This window comes from Ornithodoros turicata, chromosome 1, assembly GCF_037126465.1.
Source record: "Ornithodoros turicata isolate Travis chromosome 1, ASM3712646v1, whole genome shotgun sequence".
NCBI lineage: Eukaryota > Metazoa > Arthropoda > Arachnida > Ixodida > Argasidae > Ornithodoros > Ornithodoros turicata.
In genome coordinates this window covers 178,740,223-178,751,692 of record NC_088201.1, presented here as the reverse complement: position 1 = coordinate 178,751,692, position 11,470 = coordinate 178,740,223, and positions in this window count along the sequence as shown.

The window sequence follows — 11,470 nt, the reverse complement described above, 5'->3', positions numbered from 1 at the left end:
TAATCCTGTCGCCGGTCATCTTGAACTAGTGCTGAGGTGAAGAAGGCTTTGTCTTTTTATACAGTTGCAGTGATGATGGGGTGAGGGAGACCCCAAGCATCATACAGCCGAAGAAGGCGTGATCGGATGTTCCTGAATACTCTAGAAAAATGATAACTTTAGGATATAATTTTTGTTATGTGTTATGTGCAGACCGCGGATTTGAATGTTTTGCATGTTTCTTTCCGGGGCATGCAGGGCCTCGAACGCAATATATTTGCATGTTTTGAGGCCACATGAATGCATTAGTGAGGGTTTTAAAATGCATGAAAATGCATGTTTCGAACGTTAGTGCATGTTTGTATAAATACTGCATGTTTGTGCATAAATGTGTTGTTCAACGGCGTGCGTCGGGCTGGCGCGAGCTTCTCGGATGCCGGGCACGCGAAGACGCGCGGAAGGCTGCGTTCGCAACAGACGCATGCGAAACCATATTTTGGTACTCTACTCAATCCTTTTGCGACAAGTATTTTTAAAGTATTTAAAATACTTTTTTCAGTATTTGCTACTCAGTACTCAAAATACTTTTCTTGCTCGTCAAGCCGTATCCAGCACACTTCCCCGACGTGTCCAGATTTTCAGCTCAGTGGAACTTAGCCCCCTTTTTTCTTTATTTTTTGGGGGGAATTCGCGCATCTGGTCGTCTGGTACAATAGGCTGGTCCCACGCTTGATCTTGATTGTCAATAGCTCGACCCCTTCGTCAGAAAATGATTCCTACACATATTGCAAGGTGAATTCCCAGGGGATTAGGTACAAGAGAATCCCAGCATTTATCGCCTTGGTCACCGAAACAATGTTGTTGAGAGGAGCTTTTCAGCAAACAAGCCTATGCTCACAGAGAGATGTCAAAGTTTCAGCCCCGAAAACTTGGGGTTATATAGAATGGAATAGAATAGAAATAGAAAGAAAAAAAATGGAAACGCAGGTCTCATTGGTGCGAGCAGATGTGGAGCAGTATATCGTGGTCTACTGTCACCAGAACTACAACTAGTCGATCGTGGTGTATCATTCGACTTTCTAGTCATTGTTGATGATGTAAACGTAGAGTCTACCCTGAGGTTCTGTATAACACGCATGAAAATAAACCATGCGCATATTGCATATTTCTGCACTTTTTGCAAGATTTGCTGCATGTTTAATGCTTGCTTTGCCAGTTTAGCTGCATGTCTTATGCATGTTTCGTCATTTGTTGCTGCATGTTTAGTTGCATGTTTTCCAATTTCTTACTGCAAGATTGCATGCATATCTAATGGGTTTTTAGTGATATAATTCCGCGGTCTGGTTATGTGTTTTGTTATATGTTTCGTCATTCCTGTTATCTTCCAACTGCGATAGGAATTTGCCTGGTGAAACGCTCCATGGGCATGCCCTTGTGGGGTAATTTCTGCAAACGCCACGGTGCGTCGCTGTCTGTGTTATGTTAATAATAATAATAATAATAATTGGGGGTTTACGTCGCGAGACAACTGAGATCATGAGCGACGCCACAGCGGTTTGTCTGGGATCCGAGCGAAAGTTCTCTGCATAGCGTTGGGATACGGGATATTCCGAATCTCGAAATCCCAGGACAACGGCAATGGGGCATCCCGAAATACCTGGATTTACTCGAACTCCCGCCATTTCGGGATTTTTTATGCGATGAAAAACCCCAATCATTGTCATCGAATGAAGCTGTAGTTGTCCAGTATTTGAATATTCCCGAATTCCTGGATCTCGGGATTCGAGTGAAAGTTATTTCCATACTGTTGGGATACGAATGTTTCAAATCCCTAAATTCCATTACCACGGCAGTTTTGACATCCTGAAATCCCTGGATTTACTCGAAATACTCCCGCTATTTCGGGATTTTTTTAATGCGGCATTTCCACTATTGGGTATTGCCCCTTGCAATGAAACACCCCATCATCATCAAATGAAGTTGTTGTTGTTGTCTAGTATTGGAGTATTCCCTGAATTTTCTCGAGAAAATTCCCGGATCTCTGGGTTTATGTGGAAATAGGGATGTGCAGTATTTAAATGGAATTCTGAAAAATGCGTTTATAGTTGTACTTAAATACTGTTTCTGTGTATATATTTGTTTAAATACTTTGCAAACGCACGTAAATACATGAAGTGCGCCGGTTTCCACATTTCACAGCTGCATGTATCCTGAATGAGGCATTGCTTAGAGGCTAGAGGTTATTCACCCGGTTTGAAGGATGAGAACACTTTTAGAAGACTGGGAGGTGGTCGGTTCGAATCCTACCACCGAATGTGCTGTCTGAGATATTCTCTGGTTTTTCCGAAGACCTTCCAGAGGGATTCAGGCGCAATTCCTCCTGAAGTCGACCCAGGACGCATACTACCCCCCTCTCCACCACTCCTTCCGGCTGTCGTCTCTCTATCTCTTCACATCTCTGCGCAGCTCATAGCCACAGTTGATTCGTGGTGCTAACAAGAAATTAAAAAAAATTGCATCATGTTCTCTCCATTTCACAATAAAGCGAATCAAACGCCCTCAAAGGTTACAGAAGAATGGCGATTCTCTGCGAGAAACATCACGGACGTTTGCGCGACTTCACTCTTGATGCATTGAAAGGAAGCTTTTATATGACGCCCATACCATCTGATCACCACCGTTTGCCGTTACACCTTTCTTCCTTTTTCGCGGGCTTATTTGAACAGAGTTTACCCAGCACCTCCAAGACAAGGAGAAGGCCTGCGCCCTACGTTACACAGCAGGCCGCTATAACACGGAATTTAAAAAAAAAATTAGCATTCAACCAATCACAAACTCAGTATCTAATACGAGTATTTCGCTCTGAAACTTCGGAAAGTATCCGGGACCAATGTTCACATGTTAGAGGACTTTGTGGATGTGCAATATTTGTTCTTCAGCTCCCGTGGCGCTCATTGCTTCGAATCAACATCGTTTGATCAAACAGGAGCTGAGTGAACGATAGGATCACCTAATTAAATAATTTAATCAATAAAATCACCATGTTCAAGGAATGATGTTAAGTCTGCTAGGGCCGTTAACTGCTGTGTTTATCCTTTGCATTTAAATAGTATTTATGTGAAGTACACTCTTAACTCGGTACCCTTTAGTAAAGGGTAAAAAATCGCAATATTTTACCCTCTATTTCAGAAGCTACCAGGTACCCTCTGAGCAGTACCTTTTATAAAAGTTACAAGGAAACCCACTAATTACAGGTTACGGCCTTCAATCCAGCACCTGCCCGTAAAGGTTACGCCAACGTGCGGCTTTTTATACAGGATGTTTATTTTTATTCGCAACAGAGTAGCGCTCATTTGGCAGGTGGGTTATGTGAATTTTTGCTAATTAATCGATCCGTAGTTACAAACACATGCGTCAGGAAATGTCGGAAATGTTTGTAACTACGGATGGGTTAATTTGCGAAAATTAACATAACCCACCTGTCAAATGAGCGCTGGTGTGATGCGAATAAAAACAAACACCCAGTGCGTGGGATATGGACAGACCTTTACAGAACACACCAAGGTACCAAAATGAACCAGCAGAAAAGGAGATCTTGAACATATGTATATTACAAAAACAGAAGTCTGTCGAGAGGTGACACATTGTGCACAAGTGCGATTCTGATGTGAGGAGAAACCATGGCCGCTTTACCACGTATGTGAAAAAAAGAACTATCTTCTAAGTGAGAAGCAATGCATAAAAGTGCGAGGAAGCCAGCGAGTCAAAACAACTGACCTATGTTTGCTAAGCTGAACAGACCCAACGAAATGGAGAATTGCAGCAGAAAAAAATTTATTCCACATTCGTGTTGCAGAGGCGAGCGCAAATGGCAATGCAGTATTACATAAAACGCACACAACTTTGAGGAATATGATTGTACAGTAACGCAGGAGACACTACCTTACTGCGTTATCAGCGTTGGAGGCGCTCTGGGACGAGTTTGTGAGGTACTGCATTGCGCTGGTGACGGTATGTGAACCTGCATGTGGGATCCTGGGAACAAAAGTTTGGGCAATGAGAGTAACATTTACGGAACCATTCAAATCCGTACAAAGCACAAGCTATAAAGCAGCATAAATGCGGAAAGGCGTTCACTCCGCGATTGAGTCTTAGAATATCGTAAGAATACAACAAGTAGGAAGCTGCGAATTATATATCTCGATGCATATATCCGCAGCTCGCAAGATGCACGCCGGTTAGAGCTGAAAAGTAGCAAGCGTTAGTGGCGTTCATATGCAGGACCGCAAAACGCTTGCCATAATCACAACAAACATGCGCTAAGAGCTCTTGCTATCAAAATAACGCACGCACCTAGCACAAAATGTACACTTACCCAGTGTATGAAGTGTGTGAATTAGGGCTGCGCTGGTGACGTTCGTTTTCGGTTATATATTCTTTGCAATCTTCGCACTCACTACACTTTCCCCTGAGAACACCGAAAATATCCTTGTTTGCAAGCGACATCTAGCTTTTCCGTTGTTCCTGACGATACTATGATAAACGCGAGGAAAACCACTGATGAAAACAGATTACACTTGTTAACGGACGTACGACGAGCGTTAAGCGTTTCAAGGAAACCGCTATCAGTGTGGATAGACCTAGACCACGCTCGGCTACGCAGCGAAATCGGAAATCTTGGTGGTTGCGGCATTGACAATGGTTTTCCACCCTTTAGAAAGAAACATACTATCAGTATTCCAGGCTGCGAACTTATAATCTGTGTTCATACAGCATTGATAACATGTAGTCGACGTATAGATGACGCTGAAACAGATAAAAAATAACAGCGTAGATTCGCAACTGTCGTCTCGAATGGGAGGCTGAAACGTGGCATTATGCTGAAAAACAGAAGGAAAACAAACGATAAGAAACTAACAAAGAAATTATCGTTGGAGATTTCGCTTAGAAGTTACAGTGTCGGAGTAGAGGGTACATTTATAAGTTACAACAAGCTGTTTTTGTTTTTTCCGAGATGTAACTTCTATTCGTGTTGTAAAGACATGACCTTGGTCACTTTTAACCTCTAAATATACGTTACAGTGGTGTAACCTATAAGAAATCTCGAAATCTACGTCTATATAGAAGTTACATGTTTCTAAAAGTTACAATAAAACGTACGGGTTTAAGAGTGTACTTAAATACTTATTTAGGTAAATACAAGTATTTCAATGCATATTTAAGCAAAGTATTTTCCATAATGTATACAGGGTGTTTCAGTTAAATCCCCGGGCTAAATAATTCGCGAACCGGTGCACCAATCGTATAACTTTCTTTTTTACAAGTATCTGTCCAATACCGCCTACAAGATGCGCACCGCGTGAATGAGCGGGAGGCGCTCATTATTTACATAAAAATGCAAATGAGTTTCGTAAAAAAGCGTAACTTCTAAAGCAGGGCGCTGTCGATATTAAAATGGGTACTACCCCTTTTGGGACCTTCAGGGGACACCTTTCAGAGAAAAATCTGCCACCGAAGCGGGTCATTTGTTGCAGTAATTAATTGGTTTCGGTTTACGTATTTTTGTCGTGGCTGGTCGCGGCGAAGCGGAAAAAGACGCTCTTTCACTCCCTTATCCATCAATGAATTACGTCCTTACACCAATGAATTACACCAATGAATTACACCAATGAATTACGTCCTTTTGCGCTTCGCCGCGACCAGCCGCGACAAAAATACGTAAACCGAAACCAATTAATTACTGCAACAAATGACCCGCTTCGGTGGCAGATTTTTCTCTAAAAGGTGTCCACTGAAGGTCCCAAAAGGGGTAGTACCCATTTTAATGCCGACGGCGCCCTGCTTTAGAAGTTAGCTTTTTTCACGAAACTCATTTGAATTTTTATTTAAATAATGAGCGCCTCCCGCTCATTCACGCGGTGCGCATCTTGTATGCGGTATTGGACAGATACTTGTAAAAAAGAAAGTTATTCGATTGGTGCACCGGTTCGCGAATTATTTAGCCCGGGGATTTAACTGAAACACCCGGTATATTGTACTTCGGGTAGTGAAATACTGTATTTCTCCATTTATTTTACTTGTATATTTTATTTACATTTTATTTAGGGATTTAAATACTGCACTTACAAAGTGTTCCTGTCAACTATTTAAATATACATTTAAGTAAATGCAAGTATTTAAATACATGATTCAGTAAAGTATTTTGTATTTATGTTTAAATACATCAGAAAGGTATTTACACACACACACACATAAATGGGATGATGATGTGGTGCAATGTGGTGTGCCGGTGTACTGGTGCGCGCCTGCGGCTGTTCGATCTGCGTCCTCGTTTCTGCTGATGCCCACATTAGCCGGGATCCACTGGAAGATGATAGAGTGGTCCTGTGCGCTTGCTTTATTATATACTTGCAGAATTTCAATGACCACAGGACTGAGGAAGCCGCGAAGTCCCATAGTTGCCACACACTGCAGCGCAAATCTAGAATCCGTAATAACGGCCCAGGAGCGAACGGGGCTGTCAGTAATTTTCTGCAGGGCGAAAAGAATAGCATAAAGCTCAGCGCATGTTGACGATGTTTTATGTGAGAGATGACGGCCATCTGAAACTGACTCGGAGGGAATGACAAAGGCAGACGACGAACTTCACCTCGTGGTTGAGCCGCCCGTGAAAACTGCGGGTGAAGTCTCATAACACGAGCTCATCATATCGGAGTGAGCTGCTTCGTCACGCATGCAGCAACGTTGCCTTTCTTCCCCGATAGACCAGGCACCGACAGGGAGATGAAGGGTGTCGGAAAAGTCCAAAGAGGAGTGCTGGGAGCTGTGGGTGCGACCACAAGGTCAGGTATGTACTAGTCTTCAGTTGAGAGTCCCCTGGGTGTACGCTGCTGGTGGAGCTTCATAGCTAGCGGATGCCGCTGATGGTGAGCTAGAAGGCGGAGATAGCCGACACGTCTCCCCGTAGCGAAGAACTTCAAGCGGGGCTTCCTTAGCCTCAGCAATGACCATATGGGTTTCTGCCGCCCGAGGGACCCCCAAGCACACTCGGAGACTGCGCGCCAGGAGGAACTGAAGCCTATGGACTGAAGAAGGTGGATCGGCATTCGACACTGGCAAGCTGTATGCAACTGACCCGCGAACCAAAGCTCTGTGTACGGGCAAAAGCGACGCCATGGCACTGCCCCACTTCATGCCTGCCAGATGCCTGATCACAGCAATCTACCGGTGGAACTTGGCTTCCAAGCTCGCTATGTGCTTCACCCAAGACAGCCTGGCGTCTACCGTGACACCTAGGAAACGATGAAAAGATGCTCTCCTCAGCTGTACACCAGCAACTGAAAGAGAGGAGGTATGCATGTTCCTTCTCGTAAACGGGATTACCACGGACTTTTCAGTCGAGATGTCCATGCCGGTCGTTGCGAAAGGTATTTAAATAGATATTTAAGCAAGGCGTTTTCCATAAAGTACATATTGTACTTAGGATATAGTCAATTAATAAAAATACTACTTTTTTTCTTAACGGTGCCCTTCAACAACCGTGACGTCTATCGGATGGTGCACCAACAACGTCAATGGCAATTTAACCATGGCAGAGGCAATACAAAATCAAAACAGGAATAGCAAAACAAAATATCAAGAATGTAAAGGAAACATCGGGAAAGTTTAGGAATGTGAAAGAAGTCAAAAGTGTAAATGTGATTGCGCGTTAAGGCTAAAGGTCAGATATGCCGATTTTGAAGTGCCCAAGAACTGAGCCATACTCGCGCTGTGTGTTCATTAGCGAACACTGAATCTGTGCGCGAAATAGCCTGATCCAACGGTTTGTAGATTTTTAGAAAGCATTTTTTTAAGGTTTATCTGTCTTTGCCTTGGCATGGACTCTTGGCTTGGCCGCGTGTCTTCTTTGGTTTCGTTCTCTGTGCATAGCTCATTAGCGAATAGCTGTTATGTTATTTGTGAGCCGGAAACAAAGGATGTGAATAATTCTTTGGCACGAAGTCGTTTGCGAAGCACACTTCCTTGTGCTGGCCTTGCTTTTTATAAGCTGAAGCGATGTGATACGTGATAGGCAGACCGCGAAATTATATGCACTAAAAACCCACTAGATATGCATCCAATCATGCAGTAAAAAGTGGGAAAACATGCAACTAAACATGCAGCAACAAACGGCGAAACATGCAGGTAAAGTGGCAAAGCAAGCATTAAACATGCGACAAAAACTGTACAGAAATATGCAATATGCGCATGGTTTATTTTCATGCATGTTATACAGAACCTCAGGGTACACTCGACATTTACAACATCAACAATGACTAGAAGAACGAATGTTGCACCACCATCAACTACTTGTATAGTTCTGGTGACAGTAGACCACGGTATACTGCTCCACATCTTGACGCACCAGTGCGACCTGCGTTTCCTTTTTTTTTCTTTATATTTCTTTTCTATTCCATTATATACAACTCCAAGTTTTCGGGGCTGAAACTTCGACATCTCTCTGTACGCATAGGCTTGTATGCTGAAAAGCTCCTCTCAACAACATTGCTTTGGTGACCAAGGCGATAAATGCTGGGATTCCCTTGTACCTCATCCCCTGGGGATTCACCTTGCAATATGAGTAGGAATCATTTTCTGACGAAGGGGTCGGGCTATTCACAAGCAAAATCAAGCGTGGGACCAGCCTATTGTACCAGACGACCAGATGCGCGAATTCCCCGCAAAAAATAAAGAAGAAAGAGGGCTAAGTTCCACTGAGCTGAAAATCTGGACACGTCGGGGAATTCGCGCATCTGGTCGTCTGGTACAATAGGCTGGAAGAAAGAGGGCTAAGTTCCACTGAGCTGAAAATCTGGACACGTCGGGGAAGTGTACTGGATACGGCTTGACGAGGAAGAAAGGTATTTTGGGTACTGAGTAGCAAATACTGAAAAAATTATTTTAAATACTTTAAAAATACTTGTCGCAAAAGTATTGAGTAGAGTACCAAAATATCGGAAAAAAGTATTTGAAATACTGTATCTTGAGTACGTACTCAACATACGTACAAGTCTGAGTCGACTCCAATGCTGGTTTCGCATGCGTCTGTTGTGAACGCAGCCTTCCGCGCGTCTTCGCGTGCCCTGTGTCCGAGAAGATCGCGCCAGCCCGACGCACGCCGTTGAACAATACATTTATGCACAAATATGCAGTACTCATACAAACATGCACTAACGTCCGAAACATGCATTTTCATGGATTTTCAAACCTTCACTAATGCATTCATATGGCCTCAAAACATGCAAATATATTGCGTTCGAAGCTCTGCATGCCCGCGAAAGAAAACATGCAAATCCGCGGTCTGGACTGATAGGCCACGGTGAGGCGATGTTGTCGAGAATGCGACGGTCCTACGCTGTTAGAACAATTCATCGGAGCATTCAAGTGTTACCTATTTTAAGTTGTCAAAGTACCAAGCAGGGCGAAGCTCTTGGCTGACAACGACAGCTGTGCGGACTGAGTTTCTCTCCAAGGATTTCGTCCACGAATGTGATCACAGGTTGCTCCCGACTCCAGATGCAAGCTCCAGGTGCATGCTCCAGGTGCAAGCTTAAGGTGGAAATGAAGCAGGGTCTAGCTTAGAGCCCTGCACGAGCCCGACCCAGCCCGGGCACATCGAAAAATGACCCGGCCCAGGCCGGGCCCGGACCTTCATATTTTTATGCGGCCCAGCCTGGCCCAGCATCTAAGCGCATGGACTTATGCCCGGTGTCTCGGCCTGTAGATCCCGGCCTAGTATTTCCAGCCGTGACGTACGCGTTTCTGGCGCTTATCAAACAAATATATAAATAAATCTATAAGAAGAGAACACACGGCCACAAACATACAAGTGCTGGCGGTTTAACACCGTAACAGCACGAGATCAAATTAATTCCAGAACGCACGCGGGCATGGGCTTTATCGTTACACTGTCAAGTTTTTGTGGAGCTAGAGCATGCTGTCGACATACTACTTCTCGCAGTCCCTATCCGTCTCACCAAGCTTTGCCAACGCGATTGTGAAATAAGTGAGGAGTGAGGAGCAATGTGAAGTGCCTTTGAGAATGTTCTAGAGGGTCCAATCATACGCGTAATGCAGTGTCCTTTGTTTGGCTTTGCAAATATATGCACAGGAATGACGCAAGCGCGTGATTATATGAACTAATAGTCCTCCATTGCGTGGAATTAGCTGGGTGACCCGGCCGAGCCTGACTCTCGGAGACATGTTTGTCGGCCCGGGCCCAGCCCGGCACAGCCCGCGGTGACGGCGCATTTTGTCGGCCCGCGCTCGGCCCGGCCCGCAGGCCGTGTCGAGACTGGGGCCCGTGCAGGGCTCTGGTCTGGCTTGCATCTGGTGCATGAAGAAATTGCTGATGCGTTAGTTGCAGTCTAGCTGCCACAAACAGGTGGTGTAATTTGAGTGTTCACCTTGTGGGCTTCAGATAATCCCCGCACTACGTTCAGATCACATGATTGATACGAGGGGGGCGTATGCCGTAAACTGGATAAAAGGCATCGAGACTGATGCGGTGGGGCCTTTCTTGCTGTGGCGATTGGGACGGCAAGTGCTGTTCAAAAGTATGCAATAAATCCTTGTTTGTTGTTTGAACCTCTTGCTTGCTGTGTCTTCCTCGGCGACGAAGCGGACGGACTGACGCCCCGAGGTTGTGGAAACACGGGTTTCCACAACTGGCGCCAAACGTGTTGGGCGCCAGTTCCACTTTCCCATATTCCACTTTCCATGGGCGCTCTCCTGCAGACATCTTGGCACCACTCTTAAATCTGCCCTCAACATTACAACCTCTGCTGTCAGGGTGGAAAATAAAGGTCGCCATTCCGATTAACTGCGATGTCCCAGTTCAAGCACCTTTGCTGTCCGGACACTGGTTCCTGTGGATGGGGTGGTACAAGCTTCACTGTCTGATATGAAAGGTGCGTTATACTAGTTCAGTTAATTTGTCTTTTGCACATTTTTGTTACTGTTAGCTGGATTACTGTTGGACATACAATCCTTTCTGACACGCAGAGGCTGTTGTCGTCTCCGATAACGTTTTAGAATTTTCACTCTCATCAACGTCCATTGGGAAGGTGCCTTTACTATCTGTAAATGCTTAATTGAAGAATAGTCGAGAATTCATGTTAACATTGTCTACTCTTATTAATTCACTGTCTGTGTTCTGAGCTAAGGAAAGTTTTAACTATTTATTTGTCACAACTTGACACTGGATAGTGGTAGTGGATTGGCATGTAAGCTAAAATACCTAGATTCTCCAATACTTGTGTTGCACTTGTAGCATTACTGTGGACAATACCACATTCCTTACATTTTTGGTGGGTCTACTGCACAAGTACTGTGTGCATACTAGATACATGCTGTTCACTAGGCAAAAATACCTGAGCAGTGCTGTGTAGCCCTTTATCCAAAGTCCGTAATCTTACTGCAAAATCATTGTACGAAGAAGAGCAATGTGCAA